The 24,101-nt window shown below is 36.2% G+C and overlaps 1 non-coding gene across 1 annotated transcript; it reads right to left on the bottom strand.

The window, feature by feature from the left end:
• Nucleotides 1–11,683: 11,683 nt before the first annotated feature.
• LOC128281582 (small nucleolar RNA R71) lies at nucleotides 11,684–11,790 on the bottom strand. The gene has a single exon (XR_008271822.1). It is a non-coding gene; the product is annotated as a small nucleolar RNA R71 (small nucleolar RNA).
• Nucleotides 11,791–24,101: the final 12,311 nt, after the last annotated feature.

Here is a 24,101-nt window from a genome sequence, read left to right as displayed (position 1 = left end):
TTTAAGTAATAGTGACTAAATTGAGAGAATTTCAAAATTAGGGTTTATGGTGAAATTTGAAAGTTGAAATTAGTCTAAAGTGGGATTGGAATGAAAATATGAAATTAGTTTTAAATAAAATAAATTTAGTTTTGATTAGGGACTAAATTGAAATGTGAGCAAAAGTTGAATAACAATTGAAATATTTAATGTGAAATTGTGTGTATTGATGATTTTAAATTGTTTTAATTTCCGTAGCTAACATTGTGCCGGAGACCTCGGCTAAGAAGGGAAAGGAAAAAGCTGACGAGTAACTCGAAAAATTATGATTTGTATTTCTATAATCCGAACTTAATAATTAATTGTTGAATTTATTGTTTAATATGTATGGTAAGTAGACTGAGGCAAACAATTGATATTGTTATTATTTGAATTGGAATAAATATTGGTTGAAATTGAAAAGTGAATTGAAATCCTATTAACTATATCAGACTGAGTTGGATATAGTTGGCATGCCATAGGATTGGAAGTGTTCAAGGATACTTCGACCACGAGTCGATGAGACATTGGGTGTCAAACTATTATTTCAGATAAATTCGATGAGGTATTGGTACCAACTTACTTCAGCATGGCTGATGAGGCACTGGGTGTCATACTGATGTGTTTTGGTTGGATCTGTGTATCTGCCGAAGTCTGAGTGCTGTTAATAGGGGAAAATAAATGAATTGGCAATATGAATGATATTTGATGATTTTGAACATGAATTGGATTGGGATATTGAATTGAGTAATGAAATTGAAATGTATGAACCAATGGGTTCATGAAATGGTTATTGATATAGTGAAATGAGATGTGTATCCTATTGAAAAAAGTTATTTGATTATTACTTATGAGATTGAAAAAGTAAGAGATGAAAATTGAAAGTGTTATGAATGATGCGTTAGGAAATTGGTTATTTGTTTGAATGATTTTTGTTATGTGTGTTAAGAAATATAAATATTGTAAATTCTTTTTTAATAAGTATTCAGATTATAAAAATACCACTGAGTTTATACTCAGCATACGGTTTGTTTCTGTGCATAGGTTAAAGATAGATCATTGAATTAGTATCCAAAGCTGATCCCGAACTCAAAGTGGTGAAGTATATTTTCTTTTGGTAATGGCATGTACCTAGGTTGTCATATGTATGTCATTTTGAGAAATGGTTGTAAATGATGATATAAGATGATTTTAGTTGATTATATGTATAAGTTTATGAGTTATGTTGAGATTATAAAATGGTATATTTTGGTTGAAGTATGAATGAATTTAACATATGCAAATTTTAGGTTGAAATTTGGTATAGAGTCTGAATTGGTTTAAATGAAGTTAAATGAATTGAATTAGTAATTATTTGTAAAATACCTATGTTGGTACATTGGTTAAATTATTAGGTTGATTATTTGACATGTTTTAGATGTGTTTGAATGTGTTTTGAATTGATTTAACGATTGGATTTTGAGTTGCTTGTTGTTCAAGATTTGCAGGGGTGGTAAACTTGATGAATAAAGTTCATTTTGAGTCCACATGGCCCGACACACGGGCGTGTGACTAGACCGTGTGAGACACACGGCTTACACATGGGCATGTGGATAAGCTATGTGTCCCCTGCATCTTAAAATTTTAAAACAGAATTCTCAGGTATTACCCTACGGGCAGAGACACGGGCATGTGTCTTAGCCGTGTGAGGAACACGGCCTAGCACACGGGCATGTGCCCTGGCCGTGTGAAAGCTACACTTAATTTTTGAAAAATAAATTGACCACACGACTTAGCACACAGGCGTATGACTTGGCCTTGTGAGTAAGTCAGAGAGTTACATGGGATAGTACACAGCCAGAAGCACGGGCATGTCATAGGGTCACATGGGCGTGTCCCTTGGCCACACGGGCGTGTGAGCCCTGTACTTAGGAAAAATTTTGAAATTTCACAAAAAATTTTCTAGACTTCCGGTTAAGTCCCGATTTGTTTCTAACACATCAATTGGGCCTTGAGGGCTCAATAAAGGGACATTATGATTAAATTGCAATGTGTATGTTAAATAATTATGTGTATGCTCGTATTTGATCTGTAATGTCTGGTAATGTTCCATAACCATGTTACAACGACAGATCAGGGTTAGGGGGTGTTACAATATTAATTAATTTCGGCCAAAATATAAAGGACATGAAAATTAATATTTTTTTGGGGGTAAAAATGAATATTATCTCTTTTTTAATAGACACATGTAAAATTGTTATTTTGAAATTTATGTTTATAAGTTGTGAATAAATTCTCTATATTTTTTGGTAGAATAACAATCTCTCAAAAGCTTTATTAATAGCTCAATCGGTGTCACTATTTATAGGAAAAGAAGATAGAACCATTGTAGAGTTATAAAGGTTTATTTTAAATAGAAAAACAACATTCTACTTAGAGTAAGAGAGGGGTGAACGACTCACCCTTATATTTGTACTAAGGTTTAACCCCTTCATGTTATATGAGGGGTTTTCGACCTCTCTCACATCAAGTCCAAGTACGAGTACTTCCTGGGCCTTTTTGATCTAATACTTTGTAATATGATCCAACCCAATTCAATTTTTCTATTTTCCAAAATAAAATTTAATATTTACATATTAAATAATTTTCTCATCCCAAATTTAACCCAATAAATTTTTTGACAATTTTACCCTCGGTAAAATTTTGACGATTTTACTCCTAATAAAATTTTGACGATTTTAGCCCCGATAAAGTTTTGAGAAAATTCATTCAATATATCACAAATTAACATGTTCACTATGGCCAAATGATTTAATTTCTTTTTTGGGCTTCAAAACAATCCAAGAATATAAACTCATTCTTCCATCATTTTTCAAGTAATCATATATAGGATTGCAAGTTTCCATTTTTAATTTCATTTTTATTTCCATTTTTGGAAACCTAAATTCATTTTCAAATTATTCCATTTCTTCATATTGGAGAAAACCATAATCATTCCTGAATGTTTCTCATTTCTCTTTCTCTAATCATTTAGTTTTTTTCTATTAAAACACGCAATTCATTTTGGTTTCGACAAGCTAGTTAAGGGATCGATTGGACATATGTAGTTTTTCAAATGATTTATAATTAAGTTTCAGATTTTTCCCTATTAATTATAAACTCATTTACTGACGAAGTCATTCCACTATAGTATGGTGACTGAGCTCTCCCCAACGACATACCATTATGAAAGCAACTAGTCAATGCTCGTCCAATAACCTTTTCATAAGTGTATTACCCTTATAGGATATCCTTGATCTCTTTGGGATAATATTTGTTCTCCCAATATGATATTATTTATCTCATGGTAACCATTACATCTTCCTTCATGAAAATTCAATCACTATCAGTTAGTGATTAAGTCATCTATCACAAAGATGAACGACTCGTGGCCACTTTTACTGTTCATCAACCATGTAATGAAAATGAGATGATATCATTTTCCCATGTTTTTGGCAATGAATTCCATTATTGTGAATAACGCTAGATACTACAGAAGCCGTACACTCAACACACCAGCTTTCGGTTCCTTATCTATCTAAACCTAGACTTTTACTTACATCAAAATGCACTAGTCACACATACATAGTGTAACATCCTGCCCGACGGAACCTTAGTACCTAAATATTGCTCTAAACATAAGAAGGGTATGATAGGTGCAAAAGCTTATAAGTGTTAGAACAATATTAGAACAATACTAGGTATAAAAACTACCCAAATGCGTATGTGGTGCCTTAAGTTAGAACAATACTAGGTATAAAAACTACCCAAATGCGTATGTGGTGCCTTAAGAGATTAGAAAACACTGGGTTAGCACGTAATGAACAGGAAAGTATTGGATAAGGAAGGATTCACCCTAGGAGCATCTAATGGGCGTGCATAGTTTGGGAACAATTTGTTATAAAAAATAAAACCCTAGGATGAAAAGGTTATCTCAACAATAGAGAGCATCCGGTAACGATGGTCTTGAGTCAATTAGATTAAAAGGAAACAATAGTTAAAGTTTAACTAAACATGAACTAAAATAGTTGAGAAAAAAAAGAAAGTACTTGACTAGTATTCTTGGAATTAAGAATATTTGGATAAGACCACCAATTGATTGATGTAACATTTGTTGAGTCCCAATAAAGTCAAGGGACAAGTCAAAGTGTGTAAGACAAGAAAGATATGTTATATCTCTCCTCGGAAGAGCAAAACCAAAGAAAGATAGGAAAGCTCCACTTGGTTAAGTATAAGTGTAACACCCCAAACCCGGCCTGGACGTTATGGCCAAATCTGGCGATGTCACTTTAAAGTGTTTTTCGTAAAGCATGATATCGTTTGAAAAGCCCAATATTTATTTAGCCTATTTGTGTGATCTAGAAAATAATTTTAAACCTTGCATCACTATCAAAAGCATTTACTTTAAAACTTTATTAATTTCAAAATCTCGTTTATCATAGAAGCTTTTGAAATGGTTTTGCGTATTCGTGGTATTTAGGTAAATCATGCATATCTTTTGAAAACCCACATCCTACTACTAGCAGATATAAATCAAAATAAATAAAACCCCAAAAATTAAAAATTATAGAGGCCTTATTACATAAAAATACCCAAATAAAACTACTTATAAATTAAAAATCCAATGAGGAAGCAAGAGCGGTTGTGTGGCCACCTTTGAGTCCCTCGCAGCACCGATCCGCCGAAGACTAGGGATTACCTGTACAGTTAAAACAGATGGGTAAGTTTACAAAAACTCAGTGTGTAATCCCATATAAGCAATCAATTAGACAACAAACACAGTCTGGACCTAAGCCCCTTTTAGTAATAGTGACAAGATTAGTTTGGGCTTTAGCATATCTCAATACAGAAACAGTCATGTGTTTGGGCCTTGGCCCATTGAAGTAACAGTAAATAGTGCAATAACAGTAAACAGTATGCAAGTCCTACCCATCCAGCCTCTACACTCCATGTGAAGATATAATCAACCCACCCATCCCTACACTCCAGAATTAGCACCTGTTGCTGCAGTAAATAGTATTTGCAGCAGAGTTGTCAGTATAATAGGCTTAGAGCCATCAGTGATTTACAGCAAAGGTGCCAGTACAGGACACTTCCTCCAATCATATATAAGCCCATCCACATGCAATGCATCATGAAAAATGTCATGTCATATCATAATATTAAACATGTACTCAATACAATTAAACATAGCATGCTAAAATATAAACATACGTCACATAGGGGCAAAACAATCATTTTACCACATAAGGGCAAAACTGTCATTTTATCATATAAGGGAAAAATCGTCATTTTAACACAAGGACAAAACCGTTAATTTAACACATAAGGGAAAAATAATCATTTTACCTTATAAGGGTTTACAGTCATTTTACCTTATAGGGGTATTACAGTCATTTTACCCTATGGGGGTATTTCAGTCATTTTACCATATGGGGGTATTTCGGTCATTTTACCCTATGGGGGTATTTCGGTCATTTTACCCTATGGGGTATTTCGGTCATTTTACCCTATGGAGGTATTTCGATCATTATTTCGTCCCAACATGGCCCAAAACGGCCTAAGCCCATGAGATTACCCATGATGGCCTCTCGTAATCCAGTACCCATGTTTTATGCGTTTGGGGTTACCACACGAGCGATTGAATGCCCATACGGCATCAATGGTCCTATTTTCCAGCTTTTGCCGATTTACGATTAATATAGTAATTAGTAATCACCTGACATGTTTTGAAGTTAACCGTGCTCCGAAAACTCCTATACCTAGATACAACCAACAAGCCCTTTAATCAGTACTTAACTCATATACCATATGGAATCTAACGAAGTTCCAAATCGATCATAATAAACTCCTCCTTACAGAAGGCCAATCGAAATCGTACCCTTGGTTCCTAAGTGGCGCACCAATCAACTTACTCCATCTACACGAAAGTTATGACCTCTTTATTAAACTTATATTAGTTTACAAAAAAATCTTGGTTGTACCACCTTTGCCAAATAATGACAGTACAGAGTATGACTTAGTGATGCAGTGAACCAAGATCGAAGAGGAGAACTAAACTGAAACAGTAAACAGAGGGGGTTACTATAGGAAGGATAGAGGAATAGTGCACAAGAATGAGAGAAGCCGAAAGGGGCAGAAGTGAAGCAGAGATTTACTTACCAATGTTTGGCCAAGGAAAAATTGATAGAGGGAGAGGAACAGAGAAGAATCGCGTGCACCCACCAAATGGTCAAAGATCAATTTTCAAAACTGAAACAAAATAGAAAGAGAAAGAGAGATAAAGTATTCGGTCAGAGAAAATGATTGAAAGGGAGAGGGAGAGGAGGAAAATTCGGCCAAAGTAAAAATGTAAAAAAGGGGTGTCTGATAAGAGTCGATTGAGAGAGAAGAAAGTGTAACGCAAATCGAAATAAGTAATAAAAAGAAAAATGAGTAAAAAATGCTCGAAAGACCTGTAACACAATTTGACTTCAAAACTGAGAAATGGAAAGAACCAAAAAAACAATTGATAAGCAACCAAAAATGGAGAGAAAGAAGTGACCACACACCAATTCGGCACCGCTCTCCCCATAACGTCAAATTCCCAAATTTCCTCTCAAAATCCCTCTAACCGATCACATCTCAAAAACCGAAAAGTCCTTTTTACTCCCCAAATCTGGCTAACAACAACCCCATTCAAACTTATTCAAACTCCTCGATGTTTTGGTCAAACACAACTTCCTCTCATGGCCACCAGTAAAAAAATAATCTCTATTAACCCAAACAGGGATTCGAACCTCAAACCCCTTGCACACTCTACACGCCACTTACCACTAGGCTAACAGGCCCTTTCTGACATGTTTTTAACAAAATTTACTTATAACCCTACTGCCCAAAGATAGAGGTTTTATCATTAAAAAGAAAAATTTTGTGCAAGCCAAGGCTTGAACCCAAGACTTCTCAAACACTCCTAGAACACTCAGAACACTTAAACACTAAAGTAGATACCTACTTGTGTCACTTTCTTGTACAATTAATTATTTATGTGCAGTCTCCTAACTGTTCCCATGCTCAAAATCTTATACTTCTAGGCCCAAATTTGGGGCGTTACAATTAGGCTTGGCAAATGGTGAGCCCTATAGTCTATAGGATAGTAAAGTGTTGTTTGCCCCACTAAGACTTTTGAATTTCAAGTGGACGCATAGTCTATAATAAAATTTGATGTGAGATGCCATTAGGAAAAAACACCTAGTAAAGCACATATCAGACTCAAGTAATGGAGTCACCGCCAAGAAGGCATGATACTCCAATGCGTGATTAGTCGAGTTATCAACTACGCCCTAACGAAGAATGGGCTAAGACCCAGTCATAAGTTATGTATATGTTTTTATGTTCATACACATTGCTTTATAGCTTTCGTGCATCTATCTGGTGATCACATGGATTAAAACACATTCCACACATCTAATGGGACAAAAAGAAAATATTTGAAGACCGAGTAAGTGCTAGAAACTATTCATTCCTTCCTCATGAAGTATTCTCCATCTATATAAGGATGTGTTGAGGGGAAAAATCCTCTCATCCTTTAGAATGAGTAGGGAATAAGAGGATTAGATCTGAAATGCCCCTTGTAAGGTAAGTCTCCTAACCTTGCATGCTATATTGCCAGAGGGCAATTTTGTTAGCTTGATAGCGCAAGCTTGGTAGAGCTTTACTATGTGATTTTGATGTCTGAAATGAAAGGAAGAGTGAGTCACATAATAGATATTAATGAGTTTCTATGTTCTAACATTTAGGAGCTACCGATCTACTTGATGGAAGCCCATGTTTGATGTTTGAAGCCATAAAAGGTGAGGAAGTAGTGAAGGTTCTGTGAGTACCTTGCGAATCTCTAACTGATCTTTTCGTGTGTACATGTCAATTTGTAACACCCCTAACCTGTATCCGGCGTCAAAATAGGTTAAGAAGCATTACCGGACTCGTAACTTAGATCAAAACAACCAAATATCAAATACCATCTCAATTCAAAAAAATACCATTCATTCATGTTCATTATGAACTTAAACCGAGCATACAAGGTGATAAACACCAAATTATACATATTTTTACCACAAATACTTAGCATATTTATGGATGTTTATCACTAGATTTGTGGATTTTGGTGCTCTTAATTCGGTTATTTCATGTTTTGTACTCAGGAGAGCACCAAGAGTCAAAAGGAGCCAAAAACGAGCCAAAAAGGGACAAAATGGACCAAATCGAGAAGATGACACGGCCTAAGCCTTGCTACACGGGCTTCTCACACACTCGTGTCTTTGAGGGTGTCGACCAAGGCTTTCACGATTCGCACGGCCTGGCCATTGACCCACACGGCCGTGTGCAATTTAACGGATCGAACACGGCCTGGCAAACACGTCATACGGCCGTGGTACACGAGCGTGTCCCTTTTTTAAAGAGTTGTATTTTACACGGAAAAGGATACTTAGGGAAGAAGAAAGCCAATCCAAAGCCTATATAAACACCCTAAGTATGACTTAGAAAGCCCCCTCTACTCTCCAGAACTTTTCTGGAGTATAGAACCACACGCCGGGAATTACTTGAAGGAAGCCAGACGATCCATCCCAAAAGCTGGAGCTACTCCAAGACTCAAGATCTCTCGTAATTCCTTGGGGTTTTAGAGTTTTCTTTATGTTTTGTTATTTTCATACTTTTGAGATGTACTCTTATTTTATTATGAACTGATCATGTGATTTGTAACAAGTAATAAATATTTATAATGAAGATCAAACCCAGACTAACTATATCACGACGAAAAGGCAAGCGCACCTATCGAACAATAGTATAGTAATGGCAAGATCGGGATATCGTACCCAAGGGAACCAAAAATACTAGTAATAACTATCTTTTTTATTATCTAGCCTAAGAATAAAAGGGTTTGTTTATTAAACTAATTATCTAAACTAATTAACTAATTTAATTAAAGCAAAGAGAAAATTTGGAAAAAGACTTGAAGAAAAGCAATTGAAAAAGATGACACCCAAGTAGGAATCCACCTAGATTTCACTTGTTATCTAACTCTGAACCAGACGATTTATTCACTTGACTTGATCCATGAGATTCCTTAACCTATGTTATTTATTATCCCTTTCGAGACTAATAACATCTAACCCTCAGTTGAATTAATCAAAATTTCTTTCTTAATTAAAACCCCTAGGGAAGCAGTAAATCACTCTATGGACTCTCATATTAGGTTTCACCCTAATCTGGCAAAATCTCTTAACCCTATTTCTAGGCGTTCGATCAACTCCGCTTAATTATGCCAAATCTACTCTTAGGCAAGGTCTATTCCTCCTCTGCATAAGCACAACGAATCATGAATTAATACCCGAAATATTAACTTAAGCATTAAGAACACATAATTAAGAACAAATCAAGTATTTATCATACAGTTCAGATAATAATAACAAGATCCATCATAGGTTTTATCCCCCTTAGGTATCTAAAAGGTTTAGTTCATAATAAAATAATATTACATCTCAAAAGTATAAAAATAACAAAAATGAAGAAAACTCTAAAATCGCTGAAGGAATTCTGAGAGCGATCTTCAGTCTTGGAGTAGCTCCGACTTTTGGGATGGATCGTCTGGCTTCCTTCAAGTAATTCCTGGTGTGTGGTTCTGTACTCCAGAAAAGTTCTGGAAGAGGCCCCCTTTCTAGGTCGTACTAAGGGTGTTTATATAGGCTTTGGGTTGGCTTTCTTCCTCCCTAAGTACCCTTTTCCGTGTAAAATACAACTCTTTGAAAAAAGGGACACGCCCGTATGCCACAGCAGTGTGACGTGTTTGCTAGGCCGTGTTCGATCCGTTAAATTGCACAAGGCCGTGTGGGGCAATGGTCAGGCCCTGTGAATCGTGAGAGCCTTGGTCGACACCCTCGAAGGACACGGGCGTGTGAGCAGGCCGTGTGGCAAGGCTTAGGCCGTGTGAACTTCTCGATTTGGTCCGTTTTGTCCCTTTTTAGCTCGTTTTTGGCTCCTTTTGACTCTTGGTGCTTTCCTGAGTACAAAACATGAAATAACCAGATTAAGAGCACCAAAATCCACAAATCTAGTAGTAAACATCCATAAATATGCTAAGTATTTAGGGTAAAACCATGTATAATTTGGCGTTTATCATAACCTAAACCCCTTAGATACCTAAGGGGGTTGAAACCTATGATGGATCTTGTTATTATTATTTGAACTGTATGATAAATACTTGATTTGTTCTTAATTATGTGTTCTTAATGCTTGAGTTAATATTCCGGGTATTAATTCATGATTTGATGTGCTTATGCAGAGGAGCAAAAGTCCTTGTCTAAGAATAGATTAGGCATAATTAAGCGGAGTTGATCAAACGCCTAGAAATAGGGTTACAAGATTTTGCCAGATTAGGGTGAAACCTAATATGGGAGTCCATAGATTGATTTACTGCTTCCCTAGGGGTTTTAATTAAGAAAGAGATTTCGATTAATTCAACTGAGGGCTAGACGTTATTGTCTCGAAAGAGATAATAATATAGGTTAGAGAGTCTCACGGATCAAGTAAATTGAATAAATCGTCTGGTTCAGAGTCAGATAACAAGTGAAATCTAGGTGGATTCCTCATTGGGTATCGTCTTTATCAATTACTTTTCTTCAAGTCTTTTTCCAAATTTTCTCTTTGTTTTAGTTTAATTAGTTAATTAGTTTAGTTAATTAGTTTAAGAAACAACCCATCTTTATTTCTAGGTTAAATAATAAAAATATAGTTATTACTAGTACTTTTGGTTCCCTTGGGTACGATATCCCGGTCTTGCCATTACTATACTATTGTTCGATAGGTGCGTTTGCCTTTTCGTCCTGATAATAGTTAGTCTAGGTTTGATCTTCATTATAAATAATTATTACTTTTTACGAATCACACAATCAAGTTTTTGGCACCGTTGCCGGGGAACTAAGATATTAGGAACGCTCAATTTTTATTACTTTAGCTATTTATTTTTCTTGCAATTTAATTTAATTTTTTTATTATTATTTATTAATTTACTTATTCTTTCTCTTGGTAGGTTTTTATAGTTTATGGCTAGAAGAACCCGTTAGGACCATTACTTTTTGACGAAAAAATTGATCGTACAGTTCGTAGAAATCAAAGAGAGATAAGGCGCAGCTTATGATACACGGAGAACGAGCAAGAAGACGATACTCAACCCCCAACCGAAGAGATGGCTAAAAACCAAGGCAATCAGCTACCTCCTGCAATTGCGGCTAATCAAAATCCTTCTCCACGCATTATGTATGACTATGCTAAACCTTCTCTAACAGAACTGAATCTAGCATAGTTAGACCTATCAGAATGCAAATACTTTTGAACTGAAACCTAACACAATTCAAATGATACAGCAATTTGTTCAGTTTGATGGTTTGCAGGATGAAGATCCCAACGTTCACTTAGCAAACTTCCTGGAATTTTGTGATACATTTAAAATCAATGGCATTTCTGATGATGCCATTCGTCTTCAGTTATTTCCTTTTTCATTGAGGAACAAAGCTAAACAATGGTTGAACTCATTACCACGAGGGTTAATTACTACTTGGGAACAAATGATCAAAAATTTTTACTAAAATACTTTCTGCTGGCTAAAACGGCTAAATTACGTAATGATATCTCTTCTTTTGTCCAGATGGATTTAGAAACACTTTACGATGCATGGGGGAGATACAAAGACTTACTGAGAAGGTTCCCTCACCATGGGTTACCACTTTGGCTGCAAGTACAAACATTCCACAATGGTTTGAATCCCTCGACTCGAAAAATGGTTGATGCAGTGGCAAGTCATGAGGACTAAGCTATCAGTGAATTCATTGAAGAAATGTCACTGAATATCTATCAGTGGCAATTCATGAGGACTAAGCTAACAAAAACATCCGGCGTTTATAACGTCGACTCAGTTACTATGTTGTCAAATCAGGTAGAACTTCTCAATAAAAAGATTGATGGTTTTCTTAGTTCTACGCAGGTACATCCAGTAATGAGGTGTGACTTAAGTGGAAGAGGTGTGTATACAGAATATCAATCCTTCAATCCTACAACCGAAGAGGAAAAAGTCAACTATATGGGTAACAATAACTTTAGATCTCAAAATAACCCATACAGTAATACTTATAATGTAGGTTGGAGGAACCACCCAAATTTCTCCTGGGGTGGTTAAGGAAATCAAAAGCCACAAAATCCTCAGGGTTTTCAATAGCCACCTTATCAACAAGAGAAGAAACCAAACCTTGAGGAGAAGCTCTCAAAATTCATATCAATGTCAGAAACCCTTTTCCAAAATACCGAGACAGCGCTTAAAAATCAACAAGCCTCGATCCAAGGACTCGAAACTCAGATAGGCAGCTATCCAAACTAATCTCCGAATGACCACAAGGTACCTTACCAAGTAATACTAAACCTAACCTAAGAGAACACCTCAACGTAATTAGTACTTAAGATAAGGAAGGATTCATTACGCCTGAGCCAAAATTGATGCAAGAAACTGTGGTGAGCAAAGGTAAAAGTGAGGTAAGTCATAACAAAACGGTGAATGAAGAATATAGACCTCGTGTCTCAACCCTAGCGCGACAAGGAAAGACCGCTTAGACAAACAATTCGGTAAATTCCTCAAAATTTTGAAAAAATTACATATTAACCTACCGTTTATTGAAGCATTGTCACAGATTCCAACTGCAATGAAATTTTTAAAAGAGCTTTTAGTAAATAAGCGAAAGTTGGATGAAGCATCGCATCTGGAGCTAAACGCAGGCTGTTCAACTATTCTACAGGATAAGGTACCCCACAAATTGAAAGATCCAGGGAGTTTTACAATTCCTTGTTTAATTGGTAGTTTAGATATAAGTCATGCATTAGCTGATTTAGAGGCTAGTATTAATGTAATGCCTTACAAAATGTTTAAGCAACTAGGTCTTGGGAAACCTAAAAAAACTAAGATGAGCATTCAATTGGAAGATAAAACTATAAGATTCCCTAGGGGTATTATTGAAGATGTACTCATGAAAGTAGATAAGTTCATATTTTTCGTTGATTTTGTTGTTCTGGACATAGAGAAGGATAATAGCACCCCTTTGGTTTTAGAAAGGCCCTTTTTAGCAACTGCTAAAACAATTATTGATGTTGGGACAGGTGAGCTTACACTTCGTGTGGGAGACGAAATGATCACCCTTCAAGATTGTAATTCTGGCATCACATCGAACATTGAAGGTAATAGTCCACACCAATCTACTAAAACTGACAATATGACTTTGCAGAAATTAAGCTTCAAAGAAGTTCACGAGCCATGTTCTAAGAATGATAGAGGACACATTCATAAAGAACGAAGGCTACGGATAGAGCAGCTAGACGAATGGCGAGTACACAAACTGAGAACACATGATAAACTGAAACTACGTCAAAACAAGGCCGATACCTCTCTAAATCAACTTAAGGTTGGAGATAAAGTCTTATTAGATGTCGTAGATCCTCACATTGTCACAACCACACCGAATGAGGAAATCCTTCTTATTTTTCCATTCGGTACGGTGGAGGTGAGTCACCCCAAGTTCAGCACTTTTAAGGTAAACAACAATCGATTAAAACCCTATTTTGATAAGATTGATAGCAAGAATGAGGAGTATAAACTCCTCGAACCACCCTGACCATTCACTAGAGAGGTAAGTCGAGCTTAGACTATAAATAAGCGCTTCTCGGGAGGCAACCCGAGCACTAACATGATTTCTTTATTTTTAATTTCTAACACTTTGAATCATTAACTTTATCTTTGAATTGCAAAGTTTTTCAGCACACACGGCCAGGCACACGGGCGTGCCTAAAGCTGTGGCCAAACAGGGAAAGAGACACGGCCGTGCGATACGGCCGTATGGAAGCAAGACATGATTTCCCCAAAACACGGGATGCAATAAATCCCCATGGTCGTGCGACATGGCCGTGGGGGAACTTGGTAGGTCAAGACGGGCGTGGGAATTGAAAAACACGGGCGTGCCAGAGGCAAGGCTCGATTCTGTTTCTTCGACACAAGCGTAAGACATGCCTGTGTCGTTAAGCCGTGGACAACAATACACGGGCGTGGTACCCTAACACACGGGTGTGGGAGAAGCGAACAAAGCTAGGCATGACTGTGCGACATAGCCGTGTACCACACACGCCCTAGACATACGGGCGTGGAATAGTAGCCAAGCAAGACTTAAATTGCAAAATTCGAAAAATACGGGCTCACCTTCAGAGAACACGGGCGTGGCCTGAGGCCGTGTGCACCTCACCTATATAAGCAAATTATTGTTCATTTTCTTCTTCCTTTCAAAACCCTAGCCGAAATCTCCCCTTTTCCACTTCCTAATCCCTATTTCGGCCACTATTCCCCAAATTCTCACTTCCCCAACCCCCAAACCACCCTAAAATCCAATCCCCCTGCATCAATCCTCACATTCCCCTCTCTTTTCCCTCTATTTTTCCTCCACACGGCTGTACACTCACGCCCCATGCCCGTTCTCGCCAGCAACATGCCCGTGCACCACCCTACAGCAGCTTTTGGTACATTATGTCATCATCGAGAGGCAAGAAGGCTGTGGTCCCATCCTCAAAGAGACGTAGGGGACCGGGTTCTTCCTCAGTACGTGTTACAGCCGAATTTGGCACCCATTCCTTAAGTTTCCGCAAGCTTCGCAAGGGGAGCTATTTCAGATACTACGTGCGCGACCCCTCACTACAGGTCGCTGCATCGACTGGGCTGTCATAGAGCAAGTCCACCTAGCTAATGCCATCCGCGCCCTCCTATCCACAGACCCATGGAAACGGTTATTCGCTATTACTGAACCCACTTATTTAGAGCTAACTTTAGAATTATACTCTACTTTTCATTTACAGGTGGTGATGACGAACAATGACGACCCAGGCACCATTCACTTTCGATTAGGCGATCTAGTTAGCGCGATGAGTGTCCAAGAGTTTGGAGTCGCTCTGGGACTTTACACTGATGAGTTTATGGTGGAGGAGGACATGAATGCACTACCACACAATATCCACATTTCTCCCTCCTTATGCTGGAAGGTTTTCGCACCACTCTCTTCCACCTACGACCCCAGCCACTCGAAGGCCTCAGCTCTCGCCCCTTCCCTACGATATCTCCATGCCATATTAGCATACACCTTGATCAGAAGGAGAGAGAGCACTGACGTTGTCAACACCCACGACGCCTACTATTTATGGTGCATGGCGAAATCACATGTGACTGACTTGGCATATTTTATCGCTTTCGCCATTCGCCATCAGACCGAGCGGCATCGGAAGGGAGTAATCTCTATTGGCCCCTACATGACGTGCCTTGCCAGACACTTCGGCCTCCTCAACACTCTGGCCGAGTCATCAGCGCTTACACTGATAGGTCAGATGTCCCCACATGGCATCACGACTATGTTTCACATGAGAATGATCGAGCACCAACATGGGACCGATCCTCCTCAGTACCGTCTCACTCATGCAATTGACGAGGAGGATCTTGAGGACATTCCTGATGATGTTCCCCCACAGCACGAGGAGCCTTCTACCATGCCACCTAGGGAATGACCAGTTTATGTGGCTACTTTATTGGCACACCTTTCCGACTGACTCGCTCACTTCGACAAATATTGCACTACACAGTTCGAGATGATTCACGAGTGAGATCAGCGACGTGACAGACAGATGGACGACATGCAGGCTATAATGCAACAGCTGTGCCAGCACTTTCACATTGCCACTCCAGGGCCACCACCTGAGGGCCCTACTGACGAGGATCATTGAATCCTCCTATCTTTTTATTTTATTTTTATTTTTATTTTTGTTTTTATTTTTATTTTCATTTCAATTTTATTATTTTGTTTTGAAAGACATATCTATATTAGTAAATTTTACTTTCTTCATTTTTCTGGTATTTTTAACAAGTAATCCCACTACGCTCTCTTCCACACCCAACTCTTAGTAAGCTCTTAATGATTCTAGAAACTTCCAAGCAAAGCTGCTAGGAATATTTTACGAAATGGGGAGACAAGTAGGGAACAATACCCAACGAGTGCCATGTTTAACAACCAAATTTCTTCATCTAGCCAAGAATAGTGGCAGCTACCACTTTCCCCAAACACTCCAGCCTCAGAATCAAGCACTTTCCCTACTTTCCCCACAGGGAGTTTCACCTCCTTCCCTCTTATGATTTTCTTTATTTTGAATAGTCTATCTTTGTACATTGAGGGCAATGTACATCTTAAGTGTGGGGGGGTGAACATGAACATGAAACCTAACTTTTTGCATTATTCTCAAATCCCTAAATTTGGTCTTGTGCTTAAGTGATTTTCTCTTAATCTTGATCGAATGAATTCTGATTGATCTATAATTATTGTTGATATGTCATGAATTAGACCATGGGAATTATGCATGATTATTTGATTATAGAACATTAGAGAATCGAGCATGATAAGTTGATATTTTGAGAACTAAAATTTTTAGATTATTTTCCTAAATTGAGGTATTATCTTGAAATCTTAAGTATCTGAGAATGACATCAAAACCCAAATTTTGGTGAGATTTTTAGCCTTTTGAGCATATAGCTTTCTTTCTTGCTCACTTCTTTTGCGGTTTGAGTATGTCAACATTGAACTGTTATTCTAGAACTTGCTTCGATTATACATGTCGAGATCACACGTATGATTTGATATACTGAGATGATAAAGGCACTTAGGATTTAACTCACTTACTCTATAAAAAGCCTTCCCACATAATTAAACCCTTAGTAAACCCCCTTTGAGCCTACTAACCTTTTTTATTGATTAACCCTCATCATTAACCCATTAATGCATTATTGTTGAAATCCTCTTACTTAATTTACCCCTTTTTTTATTGAGATTAAATTTAATATTGTTACCTTACTATATTCACCATTTTTTGTTACTGAATCATGAAGTATGATTTCTATATTGTATTAACTTAATTTTTTCTTAAAAAAAAAAACTCAGTATTATTATTGTAATCCTCAGCAAGCTAAAGTTGTCATGAGCTCATGTAATATAGTTCTAGATATTTGTCTGTGATTTAGTAATTAAGTTTTTGATAGTGGGGTAATATATTGAAATTAGCTCGATTCTAACCTTTGTCTCTTTAGCTTGTATCCATACCCGTAACCTAAACCCCATTACAACCATGCAAAGACCTTTTGATTTGTGTATCATATCATTTACAAGTGGTGGAGATTTGATTTTCATACAAGCCTATAGTAATAACTTCTCATGTTAGACAATCGAGTGCTTAATCTTGAACCTTAAACACTTTGAGTGATTTGAGTGAATCCTTAGCGAGGATGTCATCTCTTGTATATTTAGGACTAAAGTTAATTACTTAGAGGAAGGAGATTACCTATAATTTTATTATCAAAATATTTGATTTAGATTGTTTGAGGCTTTTAATGCCCCTATAGTTAAATTCTCACTATATGATTTTTCGTGGAATAGTTTGTAACATTATCAGTAATGATTGTGTGATTGAAAGGAATTAATTCTAGCAGTAAATGAGAGTTACAAGCAAATGCTTAAGTGTGGGGGTATTTGATAAACGCTAAATTATACATATTTTTACCCCAAATACTTAGCATATTTATGGATGTTTATCACTAGATTTGCAGATTTTGGTGCTCTTAATCTGGTTATTTCATGTTTTGTACTCAGGAGAACACCAAGAGTCAAAAGGAGCCAAAAAGGGACAAAACGGACCAAATCAAGAAGATGACACGGCTTAAGCCTTGCCACACGGGCTTCTCACACGCCCGTGTCTTTCGAGGGTGTCAACCAAGGCTTTCACAATTCACATGGCCTGGCCATTGACCCACACAGCCATGTGCAATTTAACGGATCGAACATGGCGTGGCAAACACGTCACACGGCCGTGGCACACGAGCGTGTCCTTTTTTCAAATAGTTGTATTTTACACGGAAAAGGATACTTAGGGAAAAAGAAAGCCAATACAAAGCCTGTATAAACACCCTAAGTATGATTTAGAAAGCCCCCTCTACCCTCCAAAACTTTTCTAGAGTACAGAACCACACACCGAGAATTACTTGAAGGAAGCCAGACGAACCATCCAAAAAGCCGGAGCTACTCCAAGACTGAAGATCTCTCTCAGAATTCCTTCAGGGGTTTTAGAGTTTTTTTTATGTTTTGTTATTTTCATACTTTTCAGATGTACTTTTATTTTATTATGAACTAAACCCCTTAGATACCTAAGGGGGTTGAAACCTATTATGGATCTTGTTATTATTATCTGAACTGTATGATAAATACTTGATTTGTTCTTAATTATGTGTTCTTAATGCTTGAGTTAATATTCCGGGTATTAATTCATGATTTGATGTGCTTATGCAGAGGAGCAAAAGTCCCTGTCTAAGAATAGATTTGGCATAATTAAGCGGAGTTAATCGAACACCTAGAAATAGGGTTACGAGATTTCGTCGGATTAGGGTGAAACCTAATATGAGAGTCCATAGATCGATTTACTGCTTCCCTAGGGATTTTAATTAAGAAAGAGATTTCGATTAATTCAACTAAGGGTTAGACGTTATTAGTGTCGAAAGAGATAATAATATAGGTTAGGGAGTCTCACGGATCAACTCAATTGAATAAATCATCTGGTTCAGAGTCAGATAACAAGTGAAATCTAAGTGGATTCCTCCTTGGGTGTCGTCTTTATCAATTACTTTCTTCAAGTCTTTTTCCAAATTTTCTCTTTTCTTTATTTTAATTAGTTAATTAGTTTAGTTAATTAGTTTAATAAACAACCCCTCTTTATTTCTAGGTTAAATAATAAAAAGATAGTTATTACTAGTACTTTTGGTTCCCTTGGGTACGATATCCCGGTCTTGCCATTACTATACTATTGTTCGATAGGTGCGCTTGCCTTTTCGTCGTGATAATAGTTAGTCTAGGTTTGATCTTCATTATAAATATTTATTACTTGTTACGAATCACGCGATCACAAGGTCTAATCCATGCATTTAGGACTAAATCGATAACATGTGAACTTTTCAGAACTTATAAAAATTTTTGACTTTCAAAAGGTCACACACCCGTGTGAACAAGCCGTATGCCTTACATGGAATTAGACATGCCCGTGTGTCTAAGCCGTGGTGAAATAAGGCATACATACTGACTTATCCACATGGCCACAAGACACGCCCGTGTGCCGGGCCGTGTGAAAATCAGGGAGGCTACTAACTTGGCCACACAGCCAACCACACGCCCGCGTGTTAGCCCGTGTGCCACACATGACTAATAGACACACCCGTGTGTTTAGGCCGTGTCAAAACTAGAGGGTATACTGCCTTTAATTTGTAGGGTACCCCAAGGGACACACGGCCATGTAACGTGATCATGTGTCGCACATCGCTGAGACATAGGCCAGTGTCTCTGCCCGTGTGGACAAAAATATGCCATTTGAATAGCCAATTTGCCACCTCAATTTCGGTCAACCTACAAGCAAAGAAATAAGCATATATGCACAACCAATTCAGTGAAATTCCAAACCAAAACATAAGCCACTCATGACATATCAATTCCAATCAAATACATACTCATAAGCCTTACCAATCTATGTCAAAACATTTCTTTCTATGCATCATTCAATTTCATGCTGAAACTTGCCAAAACTTACCAACATTTAGCGTTTCTTTTGTCCAACTAAAACATATCAAATATATCATATTGCATCACATATCTTATACCAAAACCATGACATATCCACAACCATACCAAGCCATATCATATGGCTAAATACATACATCACAAAACATAATCCCACAACTTCTAGCCTATACATGCCATACTTTAATATATACATTTCCAAAGTACCAAAAAGAAGTTTGATAGTGTGGTGATGATCATTGACAATCCCCGAGCTCACAGTAGCTTTGATATCTATAAAATAATGCAAACACACACACAAAGTAAGCTTTCAAAAGCTTAGTAAGTTCGTACCAAAATCATCAACAGTATATAAAATATGAAACATCAATACATAAGTACTTATAAATTCTCAACTCATCTATCAATTTCATGCCAACATCATACATATGTTTGCACCAATTCAATAAACTTTATATGCATAATACCATCTACCATATAGGTATTATACTTACCTGAACATTCCCATATTCATTTATTTTCATTCTTACCTCTTGTTCGGATATTTTAAGACTTTCAGAAGATTACTAATGCTTTAAACATCCGCACACTTAGTGCTTTAAGATTAGCCGAAGCTATAATAATTTCGCACACTTAGTGCCACCTCAATTAACTGAAGCTATCTCGGTATCGCACACTTAGTGCCTCATATAGCCAAAGCTAGTTTGAATCGCACACTTAGTGCCAAATACAATTGATTTATTGTTGTATTCATCCAACCAAATATTTATACAATCCATGTATAATCAAAACAGTAAAACATACTTATAACATCATGTTTTACGTACGAACTTACCTCATACTCAGAGTTGTTGACTCGGATTGTTTACTCAATAACCTTCGACTTCCCTCAGTCTAAATCCAAATTCCTCTTTTCTTGATCTATATGTATTCAAAATTAACCCTTTTATTCACTAAATCTTTCATGCCAATCCATATACACACAATTAAGGCATATTGCAAACTAGCCCTCATATTTTCACATTTTGACACTTTAATCCCTAATTCACAAAATCACAAAATACATAAAGTTTGCTTGTACACAAGCTTAGCTAAATTTTCATAGCTCTCATACAAATCCATACATTTCATTTATTTCACATTTTAGTCCCTCAAAATAACATTTTTATAATTTAGCCCAAATTACTCAATTTCATCAAAAATTCAAAGACAACATATGTTAACCCAAAACATATCTTTCATAATTCATCAACTAACATCACAAAGCTCATAATTTCATCAATGGCATAACTCAAAAGCATCAAAAAAGCAAAAATTGAGACATGGGCTTGATAGTATACTAAGTAACGATCACAAAAACGTAGAAATTATCAAAAACCGAACAAAGCTCATACCTTAATCACCAATTAAAGTACCGAAACCCTAGAACCAAATTTTCTTCTTATTTTTCTAATATTCGGTTGATGAAACAAGAAATAAAATGAATTTGATAACTTTTCTTTTAATTATTATGACTTTAATAACCAATTTCCTATTTTGCCCCTTTTTAAACAATTATAAAACCATTTAATGGATGGTTGTTTTAGTCCATTAACATTTTCAATGGAAAAATAACAACATTAGGACCCTTTCTTTAGAAAGCCAAATCATAGGAACTTTTATCAAGTAGCAAACAACTTTTAGCTTTTACACGATTAGGTCCTTTTTACCAAATTAAGCACACAAACAATTAAATTTTCAGACGAAACTTTCACACATGCTAATTCACACATCATAAGCATGAAAAATAATATTTAAACATTTCTCTGACTCATATTTATGGTCCCAAAACCATTATTCCGATTAGGGTCTAAATCGGACTGTTACACCATTTGTATGTTTATATGTTGATCTCTCTGTGTTAAAATACTGATCTGTGAAACAAAACATGAGTTGTGAATGTGTGATATGTTGCTTCTTTGAAAATGTGTATCTAATAAGCTTGCATATATGGCTTAATGCCTAAATGAAAATATGTCTTTGTTATGAAAAGAAAAGTATGAAAAAGGTGAATATGCAAAAAAGCATGGGTTGAATGATAAGTATCTATTTTGTTGAGAAGTCTGAACATGCATAAACACACTTGAAAGCATGATGGAGTCTTTGCATGAGGATTTTGCATAGATAAGTTGCATGAGTTGCATAAATCTGCATAAATAGTCTGCAACGCCGAATTGGCAAACTCTGAATGAAAGCATGTTATGAGTTCAAGACCCCAAGTAAGTTGAATGATACTAACTGAGGTAAGAATGCCTTCAAAATGTGAAAGAATACAAGGTATGTAAATGTTTAACTTATGTTCTTGTTGAGTTTGATGAGTACCTGTTTTGTTCCATAGTAAATTGTGATGTTTTATATTTTATGTGAAATGATGAATAAATATATAATAATACCTCACTAAGTTCTTGTAAACTTATTACGAATGCCTCTGATTGTATGATATGTTAGAAAGATGGGAGACGAGAGACGATGCCAAGGCTACAATGGTCTAAGTTAGATATCACACTTGATTTTTTGGACACAAAATCCTTAAATTGGATCAGGAGATTGACGATATATTTGCGAGAAGAGGGACAATTTGAAAACCTTGAATTCTTTTTTCTTGAAGGTTGATTTGGTATTGGTGGAGAAAATGAAGGCAAATTTTTCTTGAAAAATTTGCATGATAATAATTTTAGGGTTTGAAAATATTTCCTATTTATAAACTATTTTCCCTAATTGAAATAGGTTTTAGGAATTAATGTAGAATTAGGACTATTTTAAAATAAGGACTAAATTAAAAAACGATTTTTGCTGGGCTATTTTGAAAATTCAGCACTTTAATGGGGTAAAAATTAGGAAAATAAAATATATTAGCTAAATGCACACAAGAGGTTTTGAACTTAAGACCTAAAGGTAATATAAGGCTTCACCATTAAATTAGTAAAGTCATTCTTTTTATTTTCTTAATACAGATAATTTGTATGGCCTTCTAATTCTCTTACCCTATGCTTTAAAAAAAATTAAAAATTTTATCCCTATTCCTTTTAGCCTTATTTTTGGGATGTGATAGCGGAATTCGAACCTTTTGAAGACTTGCTCTGTAGAGATTGTATCACCTCTTGACTGCCTGAAAAAATTATCAGGCTATTCAAAATGCCGCATAATTTCGCATCTATTGTAGAACATATTTTAATAAATCGATTATAGCCAAGGATCCAACTCCCATACTTGTCTCGTAAACCCTATGCTTTAATTGTTGGACACATGGCATGTTTTATAGTTGACACATGAGCACATTATTGTTATGAAATTATGTGGGTCTTGTGTATTTATTTTATTTGTTCCATTATAACTTGAAAATATTATATGATTAAAATCATTTTCGCTTTTTATAAAATTATATAAATAAGCCTTATATATATATACATATATCATTTTTAGGTGATTACTATTTAATTTCACTTTTAGTCTCATTTTAGTTCCATTTTAAAATATTACATGATTTACTATTTAGATTAAGTTTATTTTGAAGTCTTAATTTATTTGACTCAATATCTATGTTCACTTGTAAATTTTTATAATTGGGTCCTTATGATTTAGCTTTTAGTTTCTACAAGTTTCTTAGTTTAATTTATTTTTTACAAACTAATTTTTTGTCATATAATTCTTTTTTTAAAAATAAAACCATATATTAATATAAAATCAAGAAAACATGTAATTAGGAACTAATAAAAGGGGCAACAATCTAAACCTACGCCAATAGGCTTACAACGTACACCTGACCCTAGACATACCATCTTTACCAGTTTAACAAAAATATCCAAACTTAAAACATGAGAAATGCAATTGGGAGTATTCTCCCATATGAAATGGCTCATATGTAATAAGGCCACACTAACAAGCGTATGAGCTGCCTTATTAGCTAATTGACGAGTCCAAAGGAAGGATAAAGATTGAAAACAAGAACAAAAGTGAAGACTATCTGCAACTAACAAACTGAATTCTAAGTGATCCTCTTTATAAGACATAAGAGCTCTCCAAACTTGTAAATAATCTATCTTAATAATAATATTATCCAAGCACAAGAAATCGATCCAAATTAACGCCTCTTTGATGGCGTAAACCTCAACCATTATAGGGACCATGCACCGATAACATACCCAAAATACCCTTGGAAAATCAACCCTTTGCATCCCAAATGGTAGCTCCCCAACCAATGGTCTGCTCAACCCCAAACTACACCGCATCAACATTAACTTTTAGTGTTCCAGTAGGCGGCCTAGACTAGCAAGATCCCGAAACAATAGCATAGCCAACAAGCAGCAACTTATGATTAAA

The sequence above is a fragment of the Gossypium arboreum genome, chromosome 1 (assembly GCF_025698485.1).
Source record: "Gossypium arboreum isolate Shixiya-1 chromosome 1, ASM2569848v2, whole genome shotgun sequence".
In the NCBI taxonomy this organism is placed as follows: Eukaryota; Viridiplantae; Streptophyta; class Magnoliopsida; order Malvales; family Malvaceae; genus Gossypium; species Gossypium arboreum.
This window is presented reverse-complemented; position numbering and strand designations above follow the sequence as displayed.